At 39.3% G+C, this 18,740-nt stretch overlaps 1 non-coding gene across 1 annotated transcript; it reads left to right on the forward strand.

The window, feature by feature from the left end:
* The first annotated feature begins 18,336 nt into the window (after positions 1-18,336).
* On the forward strand, positions 18,337-18,409 carry trnar-ucg (transfer RNA arginine (anticodon UCG)). Its single transcript has one exon. It is a non-coding gene; the product is annotated as a tRNA-Arg (tRNA).
* The last annotated feature ends 331 nt before the right edge of the window (positions 18,410-18,740 follow it).

Genomic DNA, 18,740 nt, shown 5'->3' on the forward strand with positions numbered 1-18,740 from the left:
TGCAACCAAACATGACCGGTCAGTATCAGCAATCACTAGCACTTTGGCTTTTGATTCCTAAGCAGAAACCAGAAAGCTTACAGTAGCAGCAACTTTGTCCAGAGCCTACATATGACAATAAAGTTAGCATTTGAATCTTGACTCTTGCATATTTTTTCATTGCAGTTGTAGAAAACTAGTCAAATGTACTCTTTCAGTGATGAGGATGTGCACATCCTGGACATGGCGGAATGCTGGTTTGAGTGGGGATTTAAGGAAAAAGGGTATGTCTTTCACCATCTTACAATGCTGTGAGTTCTATGGAACGCCAGGACTGCCATAATGAATTAATTAAATACACCATGAATTAATTAAATACACCATGTGGCAATAATTAATTAAAATTGGAATTAATTAATTAAATAAATAGTTATGACACATGTAATTAATTAATTATTGACACATTTAATTAATTATTTAATGATATATTTATTTATTTCATTTTGGCAGTCCTGGCGCCTGGCTCTCATCATGAAATAATTTTATCTGTCAGCCTCACCCATCAGTAGTGCACCGAGGGGGGTTACGTTAACCGGTTTGTTTACATATTCCACTCTCCGTGTTCCACATGTTGCATTCGCAGATTCTCATTATGGCAGTCCTGGCGTTCCATAGAGTGCAGCCACTCTTTGTGAATGCTACTTATAACCATTGACCAATGGTAGTGCCATTTTGCATTTTAAGGATAATGAAACTGAAGTCACAGCCCATTGTCTGTCAGTGGTACTAGTTTTGGCCATTATGCCAATGTACTGTTTATAAGGTTAAGGAAACCTGCAGTCAGCTAAGACTGAAGAAGTTATTTGCATCAGTGACGAAACATTGTGTTTACATGAACTGCATCAGCTTTCTGGGATTTCCTTACCAGGATGACTGAGAATGCATGAAGACTTTTTTGTTATTTAATTGGCTTGAAAGGCACCAGTAGCTTAAGTATACAGTGCACAGGTACAGGGCTACTTGTAGCTGTCTCTGTGTGTGGCCACGTGGCCCAAGGCGTCTGACTTCAGCTCAGAAGATTAAGGGTTCGAGTCCTTCCATGGTTGCATTAGTTGGTTTCCTTTAACATAAAGATGTTCAGCTTGGTTAGGCTCATAGCATTTACAATGATTACTTTGTAGTGAGGGCACGTATCTGATCACCTGCAATTGAAAACAGCATCCTTTTTCCCCTTGGGCTTTGCTGTCATGGTAGTGTGTCCATTGGGGGTCACCGTTGTAGTTACACTCCACTGGTGCCCACTAAATTTTTGTGACAATTCCTCCCTGAGGAGCTGCTGTCTTGCCTGCTGTTATGTCCTTATGTTTGTCTTGTTATTGGTGGGTCTGCTGCTTCTTTGCTCTCCTGATGGTACTTGACCACCGCTGCATGGTTCTTCTGCTTTTTTCCACTGACTGACTGCTCCGTATCCAATATTCCTCTGCCCATGTCCAAACAATGCCAACTTCAGCACCCAAACTTTTGAACAATCTGCTTCAGCCTATCAGGATGGCTGAATCAATAGTTTGTTTGAAACAACTTGTTTGTGTATGCAAGCTTTTCATTAAAATTCATCCCAGAAATGTTGGGTTAGATGTAAAACCATATGTTTGACTGTGCTGTAACATGTATACTTATCTAATATACTCTTACTTAATATTTTTTTAAATGTGTTTTTTTTTTCTTTTTTTTCTTTTTATGGCAAACAGGTATCCTTTCAGGTATAAGCTCAGTTAGCTTAATCTTTCTGTGGTTGTTCATTTTTAGACATTTATCTTTGTTATTCTATGTTTTATTTTACTTTGTTTTTATTTATTCTGTAACCTCATTGTTGATGAACTCGGCCTTGACATGTTGTGTGGGAGTAGCGGTGAACAACTTGCCCTTTTTCTGGGATTAATAAACAACAACAACAACAACAAACTTTATTTATATAGCACATTTAAAAACCAGTGGTATACCAAAGTGCTTAACATAGGAGAGGGTCAGATAAGTAAAAGAGAAAGATGAAGGCCATGGCAAAGTATCAAACATGCTAGCAGGTTAATGGCATTAAAAACACAGAAACAACAGAAATACATATAAAAGCATAATAGAACATTATGTGTAAAAGACAAAAGTGTCAAGAAAAATTTAAAAATAATTAAAAGAGGTTAAGAATAGAACAAAAGTAGCAACAAGCATTAAACTAACTAACTAACAAGCATTAACTGGTGAAGAAGAGTAGAGTTAAGACCAAAGTAAACGGAGTTGCAATAATCCAACCTAGATGTCACGAAGGTGTGGATAAGCTTTTCCAGGTCCCTGTGCGGGAAATAATGTCTGGCCTTGCAAATAAGACGCAATTGATCAAAGCAAGATTTGACAACAGTAGACACTGGTTTGTCGAATTTAAAAGAGCTGTCCAGTAACACACCCAGGTCACTAACAGTGTCGGTAAGGAAACTGGCAAAGGAACCAAAGGCGTCACGGAGTTGGCCACGAGGGATATTACAGTCAAACACAAAGATTTCAGATTTCCTGTCATTTAAGATAAGAGAGTTACCTGAGACCTCACGCATACACTCACAAAAACATTGCAAAGACACAATAAAGCTTATCTAAATCTGGATTTTTTCTGTGTGTCACTAGGCCAGTTAGCTCAGGTGGTTAGAGCATGGTGCTAAAAGACCAAGGTCATGGGATCAACTCCCATACTGGCAATAAGGTAGTTGGGTTAACACTAACTTAATTGCCTTAAGTTAAAATTAACTTATGACGGTATCTGCAACCCACTTGCTTAACTGTAACGTTACTTATCATGTAGAGAAATACAATGCTTGAGCATTGTATTTCTCTACATGATAAGTTTTGACTCTTTCCTTCGAAGTAATTGGCTGTGCGCTCTGCAGGTTTTCAGGTCAGTTAGGTCAGATGGTTAGTAAATGGTGTCCAAAAGACTAAGTTCATGGGTTCACCTCAAATACTGGCAATAACTTAACTGCCTTAGTGATAAAGCAGTTAAGTTAGCATGGAATTAACCATATTGATGATGGCTTAAGTTAGCTGTACCTGTTGTGCTCACTCTGCTTTTCCCTGCCATGTCTTCCGAACACTGTGAAGAATTTCTGATCTTTTCCATCTCTTCAACTCCGTCACCTTCAGCTCTTCCTCTTGTCTCTTCTACAAGTTGTTTTAGATAGTTGATGCAAGGTATTTAAATTGATCTACTTTACTATTAAGGAAAATAGGGAGGCAGTCAAGAACAAGTGCAGCTGGAAGGACGTCGAGCTGAGCATCAGGCTGAAGCAATTGCTGGTTTCTAAATTGACCCATATAAATTTCTACAAGGACAAACATGATTTCTCAGACTTTTTTGGTAACTCAGACTACCTAAGTTACCAAAAAACCGGCTGTGAGTCACTTATCAGGCTAACACAATATTGCGAACTTACCTTGCTTGCTAGTGCTTGGAGGTTCTCTTCAATAAATTGAGTTTCTCTCTGACTCCTCTCCTCCTGCTGCAACTGAACCATTTGAATGAAAATCCAGTTCTTTTCCTCATTAATAAAATTGTTGTCAAATTCCCTTATCCTATACCTACATGTCTTCATATCACGATCATTTCTTTTACCACAAAGTGAGAAGCGTTTGTGTTCGAGACTACTCAGTGTGAAGTGCTTAGTGTAATGCTGGAAAACATTATATATTTTAATACCATCACATGGTGTCTCATCCAGTTCATCCAGATCTCATTTCCACAACAGATCTTGTTGGTATCTTCCTTCTCGACACTTTTAAGGCTGTCATACATCAATACAGTGCTTTTCCTCTCCACTCGCACCGCTGTTTTGGCTATATACCCTGTATATAACCATTTTACATTGTCTAATATTATACTGTTATCTTATTTTGCAAAATCAGCTGCTGTGATTGTGCTCAAAGGTACATTGGGAAACCCTGGGTTAACTTATTGATTTGATAACCACCTTCATGTGACCACCTGTCCTGATTGCCAATGTCAGGGTAAGGGAATCTGAAGCTCCATATAAAAACTCGTTTAAAAATATTTTTAGTAAAGTTTTAGATTCTTAAAGTTATTTCAGCCTCATATTCATTCAAGTATTCACATTTTCTCCAAGATCCAGCTGTGACAGACATTTTTCAGATTTACAACGCAGTCAATAATCGATTATTGGTCAGTGTTCTGTGTCAAAAGCTAATTCTTATTAAAATGGTGATTGTTTCAATAACATACAGTAAATGTTTGCAGTGCAGGGAAAACTGTCCACAGAGTTGCAGTGTTAGAAATATAAACACTATCATTTTTATTCTAAGCAGATAAGAAACTACTTGTCATTAATTTAATGCTAACTTAACTACCTTACAGCTAAGGTAGTGAAGTTGTTGCCAGTATGGGGGTTGACCACGTGACCTTGGCATGATCAGTACCATGCTCTAACCGTGTGCGCTAACTGGCCCACAGAAGGACATGCATTGAAGTAGATTAATTTTCCCACCATTGCACTTGTGACTGCAAGTTACCCGTGGTCTCCCAATCTAGCTATGACTGTGTTCAGATCACAGAGGTGGTGCTGATGGTGTCTGAGCAGTTACAAATATGAACATGTGTGTTTGCAGCATAAAACTATAATATTAGAAATACACAAAGAGGTTACACATAGTACACTATGAGAGCAAAAGGTTCAACAGCAAACCATAGTCTTGAGTAGGTTAGGTCTGCAGCACACATTACTATGGCGATTATACTGGATGAAGGTAACCAACCTTTTAGTACTGAAAACCTTGCCTTGTGGTGCATATTCCTGCTGCAACATATTTTTATAGTAATTAGTTAAAAGATCAGTTCAGTCATCTAGACTAGAAATCTAAAACCTCTAAATGACTCCAAGTTGTCTAGGCGTCTGCGTTTGGATCTGGTGGTTGAGGGTTTAAGTCCCATCACGTGCAACTAGTCTTGGCCTCCAGGTTAAACTGTGGGATTGCTTCTTGAGCAGAGATGGGCAGTAACGCGTTACTTGTAACGCGTTACTGTAATCCGATTACTTTTTTCAAGTAACGAGTAAAGTAAGGGATTACTATTGCAAAAACGGTAATTAGATTACCGTTACTTTCCCGTAGGAATGCTGCGTTACTGCGTTACTAAAACCGTGATTTTTTTGCGAGAGCGTCTCATGACAGTGACGTAAGCGAGTGCGCCGTTCGTGACAACAGCTGTGTGCAGATCAACAATGGATAATATATAGAGTGCGGGAGAGAGTATGAGCGTGCAGCATTTAAAGCGTGGAAGTACTGACCTTACTTTAAGTTTGATTCCATAAAAAGTGACAAAAACATTAGCGTCTGTTGTGCGTGGGAAGAAAACTTCTTTTTACAGTGAAAAAACCCCTAAACTTCCAAGCAAGCACCGAGTGTGCTACCACGTAATGGGAAACTCACAGAGAAACTCGCGGATTCTTTCACTGACCGCTGCGGCACACCTGCACCAGGGTAAACCTCCGCCTACCCCACTCCTGCTTTACAGGTGAAAATAGAGCAACAGGACCGCTAGTCTTTGACTTTATTTTCTGCTGTGTTTTACTTGCATCTATTTGAAAGACTGAGTGTAAACACAAAAAATATTTAATTTTATGTGCTGGAATGTGTAGAAAATAGGTTTAAATATTAAACTAATTTATTCAAGTCAGAGAATATTGCATATAAAATTTAATTAAATTTTTGCTTGATGCATAAAGTTAAAACATTAAAACTAATAAAACAAGTTTTAAAAAGAGACTTTTCCATTTGATTACATTTTGTATGATGGATTATGTAGAAAAAGTAGAATTGGGCTGAAAGATCTATCGCTTTATCACCTCTTCAGGTTGTAAATTGTGTTTATAAAAAGTAACTAAGTAACTAAGTAATTAATTACTTTTGAAAATAAGTAATCAGTAAAGTAACGGGATTACTTTTTTAGGGAAGTAATCAGTAATTAGTTACTGATTACTTTTTTCAAGTAACTTGACCAACACTGCTCTTGAGAGAAGCTGTTTGCTAAAAACATCTCTTTTGCTCAGCAATATTGTTACGGCCCTAGCAGGGCCTCTTTTTGAAATTGCCCTTGTGGGGGTAAATGGTAAATGGCCTGTATTTGTATAGTGCCTTTCTAGTCCCTAAGGACCCCAAAGCGCTTTACACATCTGACCACCACGATTACAAGGCGAACTCCCAACTCTTGAGCCATAATTGCCCACAGATCGGGGTGTGGTCTCTCTCCGCCTCCTCTTCTCTTGCTCCACCCCTCTGTCTCTGGTCGTGTCCAAATTCATGGGCTGCATCCTCCTGAGGACCCGGCCTTCGTGGTCTACGTGGGCCGGGTCCTCAGAAGGTCGGGTAGGCCGGAAGTAAACGGCCGTGAAATTGGACGGTCTAGCCTTCTGATTAGCGTCGCCGCTGTCTCGGTGGAGTTTAATGAACTCAGCCGTCTGCTCCTTGCTATCTAAAATATAACAGGACACTGGCGTTTAAGTCCCATCACGTGCAACTAGTCTTGGCCTCCAGGTTAAACTGTGGGATTGCTTCTTGAGCAGAGATGGGCAGTAATACTGTAATCCGATTACTTTTTTCAAGTAACGAGTAATTCTCGACCGTCTCATACTTCTGTTTAATCAGTTTTCTGTTTGACGTTTAGTCAGCTGTGTAAAAACCAAGAAGGAACCCACCTGGGGAATTAATAAAGTTTTATTTTATCTAATCTAATCTAATAATTTTAATCTCAGCCAAACCGATTTACTCACAAACAAACAAAACACTGAAAAAAGCCCAACAATAACATTTTTAGGTTGTCTAAGTGACTTATATATTACGTTTAACCCGAGCAGCGAAAGTCCGCGGTGATCTGAAAATGATGTGCCGGGAGTTGTGCCGTTCTCGGCCGCATCAGTAACCCTCGAGCTCCCGGCTAGCTATCGAGCTGGTGGGTAGCAGACGTCTCCGAAAACGTCGACGCACTTTTGCAAATATGGGATATCTTGATAAACCGAGCAGATATTTGATGTTTACACAGCTACTTTCTCGCCTGAAAATATGTTAAAAGTTTATTTTGTGACGCAGAAAGATTAGGATGAGTAATTTTAAAACTTAGTAGCGGTCGCCATTGTTGGAAACTGGAGTTTGGCTGGGCCGCGCTATGAATTCTGGGATATGGTGGGCCACGAAGGACACACCCGACCCATCCTTCAAATTCGGGGAAAAGGAGGACGCATTTGTCAGCTGCATTCGGAGGAGTCTACGAATTTGGACAGCCTTCGGTGCGTCGCTGTGACGTAATCGGTCTACAAATGCGGCCTCAGGAGGATGCAGCCCATGAATTTGGACACGACCTCTCTCTCACTCTTCTCTCTCCCCAGGACACAGCTGCTGTTCATTGGCCTCATTTACCACCTGGGCCCAGTCAGCAGTCACCTCTCTGAGGTCATATAAGCTGGGGATGAACTGGATGTGGGAGGGTGGTTTTCTCTGGTGTCTACAGATTGTGTCCTAGGTGTCGGAAGAGATCCTATGGTGTGTAGTTGTGGAAGCAGTGGGGAGTATAGCCCAGTAAGAGCCCCCGGAAGTGCCTCTTCATGGTGTGGAGTTTTTTTGTTAGGTTGTTGGGTTCCTTGTTGTTGTGACCTTTTTTCTTTTTTTGTAGCGTTGTTGGTAAAACGGCGTTGCTAGCTCTTTACGTTAAGATTTTCTATAATAAAAACTATTTTATTTACTAAAAACCTCTGTCTGTTTTCCTTTCATTCTGGACCTATTTGTCACCAGTCCCCACACACACCCCTCGACCTTCATCGTTGGGACGTAACAAATATATAAATCTTCTGTTAATAATTGTGTTCTTGAACATTACTTGATTTCTTGCATGCAACCAACAGTGATTGGTCCATAGCACTCAGACTACAAGTGAAAACCACAAAGCTTATGGTACCAACGGGCTTGTCCCATATCTTCATATCAAGGTCATAATTTCATTATATTCCAGCAATGATCTCTGCAAAAATGGCTTAGCTGCATCCAACCAAGCATGATTAGTTGGATAGCACTTGGATAGCAAGCTTAAAACAGAAAGCTTATAGTGTCAACAAAACTTGCACCACACCTACACATCTTTATATGAAGATATGTCAGAAGTGCAAAACAGTCCAGAACATTAGATGTGTAACTGATAGTAGTTTTGTGTTCTGCCATTTAGGCCAACAGCTCCAAACAATGGGTAACCATTTCTAAGGTTACGCTCCTACAATGACCTCCCAGCAACAACAGATTGTTGGCGCTACAAGGAACCAAAGGTCAGGCAAACCAGACAGATTACAACACCTAACTATGAAAGCTTCTCATACCTGTAAAGCAAAGCAGGGTTTCATCTTATCCTGTCCAGGTCAATTCAAGGTCAACCAAGGTTTTGAGTACTACCTTCTTACTGGGGTATATTGCTATGGTAACGTGTGCTATAGAGCTAACCTGCCGCAGGTCAGGTAATGTTCTAGATTAACTCTCATTTAGTTATATTTTAAGTTTTGAAGCTTTTCTCCTGAAGACCTCACCAATGGCCAAAAGTAATAGATAAGAAATTAAATTACTATCTACTACAGAAATGTATGTTTTTGACAGTTGCTTGACAAAAGGATAGTTTTGACTGTTGGTATTTTGTTTTAGCCAGGATTAAATTAAAATAAAAATCTCTTGTTTCTGGTTATGTGGATTAAAGTGTGAAATAACCTTTTTAATATCTCACTTTTGGTTCAAAGCCAGCAGCAGTTCTTCAAAGATGTATTTGATCCCTAAACAGGTAGTTTACCTGCATTAAATCAAAACTTGCACAGTGATTTTGGTGGTTAATGCTGGAAAAAGTTACATTTTTACCTGGATCCATGAGGCCAGTTAGCTCCGATGGCTCTAGTATAAAAATAAGCAGACTGGTAAACTATCCACAAAATGATTGCATAGATAATTAAATAATAAGTGCTAGTATTTAACTAACTAACATCTTGTAGTTTCTGCTTGTGTGGGCTACACTGCCTAAGTACAAACATTGTTTTGTGCCCCCTGTAAGTCAGTCAAGCACTTCTGCATTCAATACAGTTTTCAAGTACGGACTTCCATGTAGCTGATGTAGCAACAACTACACATGCACCACAGGTGGAGGGTCTCCAGCTGTCCATTTCTGTGGCTGCAGCCATGTGTAATGGGGGCTTTTGTCTGTTCAACCAAAGTTAGAATCCTTCTACATTAGAGCACATGGTCAATCACATCTGGAGCTCTTGCTTTAGAGTCAGGATTAACTATTAAAGGGTGGTCCTTGAATTCAAACCAAAAAATTGCTCCTACAAGAATATTTCCTCAATTTAAAGAAAACAAGATTCAGAAATTGTAAAGGAAAGCAACAAAATAAAAGATGTAACATCCTTCAGTTCACACTTTTAATGGATTGTTTGAATAGTCCTGTGAGATTACGGCGTAGTATTCAAGGTCACTGGATGGAGTAGGCCGAGTCACATTTTTCTCCGTTTAGCTGTAAAACAAACCTTCACACAGGCGTTTATAATCACCATGAAAAAACAGGTGTGATTTGTGCAGATGATATTATGAGGCAGTCATCTCTACAATGTGCTGAATTCCCCAGATGACTTCCTCCAGCGCCCGATGTTTCCAGTAATGGAGAACAGAGCCGTTTATTACATGATAAACCGTGTCTTTGTTTGATGATAAATACACTCCTCACGCGGACGTCGACAGACTGTTTCATTGTTCGCTTCAAACACTGAAACTCTGTGCAAAGAAGCTAGCCGAGAATCGGCCAAACATGCTGGAAACCGGACTCACAGGGTCTGGCGAGGCAGCACCATCAATCATGTCTCTCTCTGTCTTCATTTTTTTTAAAAATCTGTCTGCCTTTTGCTGTCAGAGTGAGACGTCCTCCTGAGACATACCAAGTCATAATGTTGAGCAATCTGTGGTTTTGACTCATACTTTAGATCAAGAAAATCAAAATGCTAGCCTGTTTTCATCCCATATTTTTTTGGATATTTTTCTGAAATACTTGGGCTCAGTTATTTCAGGGAGTAGAAGGTTACATCTATGCAGATTCACAGTACTCGAAGTCAAAGTAGGTTCATTAGCTTGGAAAGAAAGCGACTGGCCTTCTTTAAATTTGCTGATGAAGTTTCACGTCTCATCCAAGAAGCTTCTTCATAGCGTGTCCCAGTAGTCGTGCACCAACAACAGCCAACTTCTCAAGCCTTGTCTGGTGTTTTTGGTTAGTCCAAAGGTGCTAGTAAGTAAACTAATATATAAGGTGTCTGACTTTGGGGTTGTCCCGTGGTGGCTGTGCATCATTCAGATGCTAAGTCTGTCTTTGTGTTTGAGGAGAAGCAGCTGAGCATGAGTGTGGTTCACTTGCTGAACAATGATTACCTTTCCAGTCATGTCTTGGGAACAACTACTGAGCAAGATCAGCTATTGTTCACTCTTCTAGCTTTACATACAATATCATTAATAATCCACAAGAAGGTGGAACTCGACAAGTCAACTGTATCATGTAGAAACTGTATCAATAATCAATAATCCTCTCTATTAGTAATAGGCTACTAACAGAATCATAGTTTTTCAAGCCACAGTGTTGATGTCATTGCTTTTATTTACAACCCTTGTGTAAATTAAAAAAAAAATTGAATGAAAAAATATTTAGATCTCACAAATTCATATTTTATTCACAAGAAAATCTGAAAACTACCATTTTTAAACTGAGACAATGTGCTGTTTTAAAACTAATATTAGCTCATATTAAATGTAATGACAGGTCATGTGTAGCATCCCCTCTTCTTTTAACAACAGTCTGTAAAAGCAGTCTGGGACGAATGTTGTTAATACTTACCTTGACTTGTATGGAGTTAAATGAGGGCCAAACAAAGGTTTTGTAAATTAGATATAAAAAATATATAATTCAACACTAATAAAATAAAATTTTATTATTAAACTTTGGAAAAAAATTTAATTTCCTTCCTCTTGTCTTCTCCATGTCCTCCTTCATTACATTCATGAATCTTCCTCTTTTCCTTCTGCCTGGCAGCTCCATCTTTAACATCCTTTAAACTCCTTGCAAATAGTTTGTCTCTTGTCTACTCGTCCCTGCCTCTGCTAAATCATTTTACAACTTTATATATGCAGTATATGTAATTTAAGTATTATAAAAACTACTAATCAGTTTTATGACCTTAAATCTACAACATCACAGTGAGGCATGGGGAGACCAAGTTAGATGTCCATGTAGGTTCTCATATACGGATCCTCGCCCACTAGAGTTAAAGCAAAGAATTAGCCTTTATTCAGTCATATGCGTGTCCATATAATCCATCATTTGGTAGTTTTATATGTTTTATTCTACATTGATTTATGATCTAAGACATTAAATCCAGGAAGGAAGGTGTTAAACGTCCTCAGCGTGTCCCTGTGATGATTTACACATGTGCACGACCAGGTGAAAGTATGTCAGATACTGTAATGCATTCTTCGGCTGCTGACACTGTTTTTATCCCAGTGTCTGGTCTATAGAATGAGAGCAAACCCTCAGCAGATCAGCCTCTTTCTCTCTGTCTCTCTCCAGTGTTTAGTAGCATTTTTCCTCCCAGGAGACGGTGTTGTGTAAAAAGCTGAGGAGTCTATGGTCAGCACCTCCCATTGGGCTTCATCAGGCCGCTGAGTCACAGCCTGGCAGCCAACCAGAACGTGGGATTAACACACAATTAAGCTAAAGGTTTAAGTTTTTCCCTGAAGGATATCAGTTATTTGTAGTTTTTAAATTAGTTTTTACTTTCTGGGATCTGATATGTTTACAGCAGACAGCCTCTGACATCTGAGCTCAAACGCCTGATTATAATGCTCCGTAAATGACATCTTTTGCTCTAGTACAAACTTAAAGTAAAGGCTGTAATTCCTGGTTGTCACCTCTGGAGGGCAGTGTGAGCCACAAACATCAGTTTCTTTGACGAGCAATCCAAGCAGCAGGCAGTCAGCTCTCAGTCTGTCAGCTGCATGTAGTTTTCCCCACACTTTAGATGACTTTATGTTGAAAGTTTTTCCTAAAAATAAATAAATGAGTAAATAAGTAAGGAAGTTAAAAAAAAAACCCTAATGTTTTCACTTCACTTTTTCCACAGTAAACTCTGCACTATGTGGCTTTTTTGCATCAGTTCAGCGATGTTTCCTGACAATTTACAGTTTTTTAAAAGCAGTTTTACTTTTTATTTTCTTCTGTGTTTTGTGGTTGTTTGTGGCTACGTCTCTTTTTTCCATTTTAAATTCATTTCAGATTGTTTTGTGTCTTTATGTTTTTATATTATTCCTGTAAAGCACTTTGTAACAGATTCCTGTCTTAAAACGTGCTTTTTAATAAATGTTACTTTTACTTAGTTACTCTTTCTTGGGTTTGTTTTTTGTGCCCCTGGTATTCTTTTATTTTATTTTTGTTTGTCGGGACTCGGCATCTTTTCTCCATCTCCATGTGACTGTTTTACGTCTTTTTTATGTTCATTAAAAGTTTTATTTTAGAATATATGGCTGTTGTTTTGCACTTTTTGTGGTCATTTTGTGTCTTTGGGATTGATTGTGTCTCCTTTTGGCAATTGTTTTCTATTTCTCTGGGTTGACTGTTTCATTCTTTGTGATTATTTGATAACTTGCTGTAATCATTTTCTACCATTAAGGGTCTTTCAGCGGTTGTTTTGCAGCTTTTTGTGGCTAGTTTTATTTTTGTCTCAGTCTTTTTGTGTGGATTTTTTTGTAACTGTGGTGTAACATTTTTTTACAGTTGCTTCTTGTGGTATGTTTTTATGTTACCTTTTGATATCTTTGCAGACTGTGAATCTTTTCCATCTTTTTGATGTAATTCTGGTTTCTTTTTCTTTCATTTTAGCATCAGTCTGATCCTTTGAAGTGATTTTGTATCTGTTCTTTCACATTGTAAATCTTTGCCATCATTTTTGGGGGGTTTTCTTGAGATTTTTTTTTAGCTTTTTGTGGCTTTTGTGATGGATTTGTTTTTCTCTTTGTGGTGTGTTTGCATAATTTTTTGATAATTTTGGCATAATCTTCTCTTTGTGGTTGTCATCTTTCTTTTTGTAATTCTTCCGGATCATTTTCGGTCTGTTTTTGTTCTTTAGTGTCACGTTTGTTGTTGTTCTTTATCCCTTTGTTGTATCTTTTTGAGTTATTTTATGCCCTTTGGGGATTTTCTTGTGCCACTGTGTGTTATCGGGTCTTTTCATGGCTTTTTTATTCCTCTGTAATTGTTTTGCATCTCTTTGTGGTCATTATGTGTCTTTTTTGTAAATGTTAAGCGTGATTGCTATGTTTTCGTGGTTATTTTGCATCATTTAGGGATCATTTTGTAGCAAGCTATCATTAGTTTGGCCCTTTGTGGAGTCATTTTGCGTTGCTGAAGGATCATTATACACATTTGAGGTTTGTTAGTAATCTTTTTTTGTGGAGTTTTTGGATTCTTGTGGAGGTCATTGTGCACCATCAGTCACGTATAATTTTCCTTGACTGTTGTTAGCTTCTTGGTGTGCATTTGTCTGTTTTTATTTTGTGGCTGTTTTATGGATCTCTGGCTATGAAATTGGAAGTGAAGAAACTTGTGACGGTAGAACAGGTAAAAGTTGTGGCCTTAAGGTGGTGCTAGAAGACAGTCATTCATCATACGTCCTCATGAAAATGTCTTTCTTGTGAACATTTTGTTGATAAATTGCTGATAGGAGGATTAAAGCTTTAACATGACATGCACTGATGGATTTGTAGTAGCAAAAACACCCAGAGATGATTTAAATAAACTACAAAAACTGATGGAATAGACACACTGTGTATCAAACAAACACATTGTGTATCAAACGTGTATCATCGTGTATCTATAATAAGCTATAGAGACAGCTTGTTGCACGCTGAGGTTTGTCCAGCTCTTCATGGAAAGCCATCCTGTCCGTGCCGATCCAGTTTTCTGGCTGCCGCTGTGTTGAGGTGGCGTGGTAATCTGGACAGATCCTCAGTCAGTCCCATCTGGCTCATTTTGTTGTTCACACAGCGGCAGGCAAAGTGTCATAAACACAGATAAGGCCGGGAGGAAAATGTTTTGTGAGGGTCAGGGCTGCTGCGAGCGTTACAGTGCTGGCATTACGCTGAGTTATGGCTGCAATCAAGCCACTCAGGTGATTTGTGAAGGTCGCCTGGAGCGCAGAGGAAATGATTTTTCCTTCATGTCTCTGCAACACTCTGTAGCTACAAAATGACATTTCACAAAAACAAGTCAGCTTTACATCCAGGTTCTACATCTGATCTGAAAAATGTTGTTATAACAAGCACCATCCATATTAAAGACACTTTAAGTCTAACCATAGCCATTTTTCTCTTTGTAGTAATTTTTCTGACTGTGTGCAAACTATACATCACCTTGAGGTCTATTGCACCAATTTCAAGATAGCAGACACATTTTGGCCTGGTCCGGTTTTCTTTCAGTCACTTACTATTCAAATATGGCAAATGTTTTACGTCAAAGTCAGAGTTAGAGATACAGCCGTAACATTTGAATAAACTACTTGAATAAACTGTTATTAAAAAAATTCTAGTCCATATGTAGCAGCTACAGGATTGCTTCTACTGGCTGGAAAACAGCAGATGAGTTAACATTGTGCTAACTAGATATCTTGGTAAATGGTAAATGGTAAATGGCCTGTATTTGTATAGCGCTTTTCTAGTCCCTAAGGACCCCAAAGCGCTTTACACAACCTGTCATCCACCCATTCACACACACATTCACACACTGGTGAATGTCTTCATGTAAACTGCCAGTTTTCACATTCAAAGTCAACTTCTGCATCACCTTAAGTTAACTCACATGAAAAACACAAACTAAACACCTGAATTTTTAGCTGAAACCAAAACCTCATGCATATTGTCTAATTAGCTACAAAGCAAGGTTAATAGAATTTCACTCAGTGAAAGTGCAGCACAAACAACTTGGATCCTCTGTACCATACAGCAAGCTGTAATTTTAGTCATTAAATTGGCTCCAAAAGGCAACAACAGCACAAATACACAGCGGTAGTGATGGCCCGCTTGAAGCTGAAGCTCCGGTGCGTGTGTCAAAAAAATCAACACACTGCTTCAGAAGCACTGTGTCGAAGCTTGATTCGTTTGGCCAGAGTCACGTGATCGGTGACGTCCGAAGCTTCATTTAGAACCTAACTGCTTCGGTATCTGATTCAATGGTTTATAAGGAAGCGAATCATTCACGGGATTTGTGGAGTGTTTTGATGGTGACAGATAGCGAACCACTGATCATTCCACTGAGAGATTTGGAGCCAGCGAGGAATAGAGGAGGTTCTGTTGTGTGGGAGAATTTTGAGTTGATTTTTGTCAATCGGGTGGGTTTTACAGCTTTGTGTTCTGGCCGTTTACTTTTGTTTTGTGCGTGTTTATTATATCTGAAAATGGGAAAAAGATAAAATGTCAAAAATCTGCCTCCATAATATAAATATCATTAAATAACTTTAGAAAAACTTCCACTTGACTCTTTACATGTAATGTTGTAAAAATATATATTTTATTGTTTAATTAATCTGAAAATGTTAGTCTGCCAAATGTGCAGCAATTGAATTTATTTATTCTCTTTAGCTGATAGTTTGTGGGGCCCAGGTAGACTGTAAAACTGCATCTCTACCAGTTTCTCTGCACTCCAGCCTCCTCTGGGCCATGTGAAGGGATTTTCCTTAAGGCAGGATAAATGATCTCCACCAAAAGGAACAGGTTCGGCCATCGCACATTAGAACAAATTCTCTTTTTAAATAAAAATGAAAAAGGGTTACCTTAAATGCATCATGTTTTTAATTTGCAATTTCATAAGCATTTTTCCTTTCCATTTCACAATCAATTCTACCCACAGGTCAAAAATATGTCTGGGAAAATTTCCCTAATATAATATTATTTATAAATACACCTGTCTAGCGATTAATTGCATAAGTGCATGGAGGCAGGACCTCAGGGCAGAAGCATACTCCATAATGTGTTGTACATTATTATATGTATATATTATATTGTGGCGTGTTGGGGGAGCGGCTAGTTCTCTCCCATCATGCCTTGGGACGTGTGCTGCTGTTTGGATGTTCTTGTTTTGTTGTTTATGGTTACACTACTTTTAACTGTTATCCTGAATGTTGTGTTTGTACTGTGGTTCAAAGGCACTTACAGTTGTTGTTTTATAGAATGAATGAAACCATGGGTGAGTTCTGTTATGCTGTTGATGACCCTCGAAGCACAGTGTAGCATCAGTGTGTGTTGTAATAAAGAGCTCCCCCTACAAGCTTGGGGTTGAATAACAATCTCTCTCTGTGAGCTTCTTTGTAAAGTTTCCTCTGCATGCCACAATATGTAACGTGGTATTTTTCAATTATTGTATTTACTAACATCAAGAAGTCACAAGCAAAGGAAGACCACACCATGGTGCATGTTTAAACAAGGACACCTACCCGCTTCAGGACACCTACACCAGGAGATGCCGGACTAGAGCAGCGCAGATACTGAAGGACCCGTCCCATCCTGGCAACAAACTGTTCCAACTTCTGCAATCTGGTAGAAGGTTCCGCATCTTCCGGGAAAGGACAGAGAGACTCAAGAGGAGCTTCTATCCCCAAGCCATCCGTGCCCTAAACACACACACCCGCCCTCTCACATCATCTATAATTGACTGAGACAGGACTCTTCCAGACACTAAACCAAGGCACAATGTACATTTCAATTCCTTTAATTTTAAATATGTTTATATTGTCTATCCTGTAAAATAGTCAGATGTCTATTCATATTAATGTACAGAATTCACCTGCTTGCTGCTACTGCTGCACATTCACCCAATGTATATTGGGTGAATATATATATATATAAAACACCCAGCACGCCCCTGCGGGCGGTTTATCCTTCAAGCTCGGGTCCTCTACCAGAGGCCTGGGAGCTTGAGGGTCCTGCGCAGTATCTTAGCTGTTCCCAGGACTGCGCTCTTCTGGACAGAGATCTCCGATGTTTTTCCCGGGATCTGCTGGAGCCACTCGCCTAGCTTGGGAGTCACCGCACCTAGTGCTCCGATTACCACGGGGACCACCGTTACCTTCACCCTCCACATCCTCTCGAGCTCTTCTCTGAGCCCTTGGTATTTCTCCAGCTTCTCGTGTTCCTTCTTCCTGATATTGCTGTCATTGGGAACCGCTACATCGATCACTACGGCCGTCTTCTTCTGTTTGTCTACCACCACTATGTCCGGTTGGTTAGCCACCACCATTTTGTCCGTCTGTATCTGGAAGTCCCACAGGATCATCCCATTTTGACCTCGGGACTTCTAGGTTATACTCGGCACAGATGTTCCTGTACACTATGCCGGCCACTTGGTTATGGCGTTCCATGTATGCCTTGCCTGCTAGCATCTTGCACCCTGCTGTTATGTGCTGGATAGTCTCTGGGGCATCTTTACACAGCCTGCACCTGGGGTCTTGCCTGGTGTGATAGACCCCAGCCATATATATATATATATATATATATATATATATATATATATATATATATATATATATATATATATATATATATATATATATATATAAAACAATATATATATATATATATATATATATATATATATATATAAAACAATATATATATTGCACATGTCGAGGAGCGTGTCAGGCTACATTTCATTGTGTGTTATACTTGTATAACTATGCATGTGACAAATAAAGAACCTTGAACCTTGAACCTTGAGAGTTTACTGGTCAAAACTATTTATTAAACAAATAAAACACATTTTTTTAACCACCAAAAAATACACGTTCAAAGCAACACAACAGCGGCCCAATATCAGACAAAACTCCACTCTGTAGAGTAGGCAATCGTAATGAAGCAGTTGGTTTTATTTTGTGGATTCAAGCTGCTCTTTGTATTTTTGGCCACCAGATGTCACCAAACAGGACTGTGTTGAAAAGCTTCGAGTAATGAACCGTTTTTCAATACAAGCTTCAGTGCTTCAGAAAGCTTCATTTGGCCATCACTACACAGCGGAGTTCATTTTTATGACTCATATTAGTGGAAGTGAGGCTAAGTGGGGACACCTGTTAGACAAAGCCACCAGTACCCAGGTGGATGAGGTAAAGACTAATTTACCTCTGATTAGTTGTTGTGAACTCTCCATGCTGAGCGAATAATGGTGGGTTGATTTTGGATATTCAGTCAGCTGCAGTGAAAGACCTTCAGGTGTGAGACCACGTGGCCTAACGGATAAGGCGTCTGACTTCGGATCAGAAGATTGAGGGTTCGAGTCCCTTCGCGGTTGTTGCCGAGAGTTATTGTTGAGACCCACTAGTCTCTAGGGGATGATGTGGCACCTGGGTTCAACTGGTGGTGGATAGCAAACTGAATCTTCCAGTAAGCTCTTCTTTCTGTTCACACACCCTTTGCAGACAATTTTATCAGGTTCTTTCAACCTCACCAAGTCTCTCATCCACTTCTGTTTGTCTTTGTTTAATCTGATTTCCAGAAGAATTCAATTCAACCAATTATAGATAATCATTGTATATAATTTACATGCCCCTCGTATGTGGAGTTTCTTAGGCCTCATTCCTTGGTCCTCTTCAGTTTTCATTATACATGCCACTCTTGGTTCA

Source organism: Copadichromis virginalis, linkage group LG23 (genome assembly GCF_057382275.1).
Source record: "Copadichromis virginalis isolate Kocher_CV1m ecotype Utaka linkage group LG23, C_Virginalis_male_GT1.1, whole genome shotgun sequence".
NCBI classification, from domain to species: Eukaryota; Metazoa; Chordata; class Actinopteri; order Cichliformes; family Cichlidae; genus Copadichromis; species Copadichromis virginalis.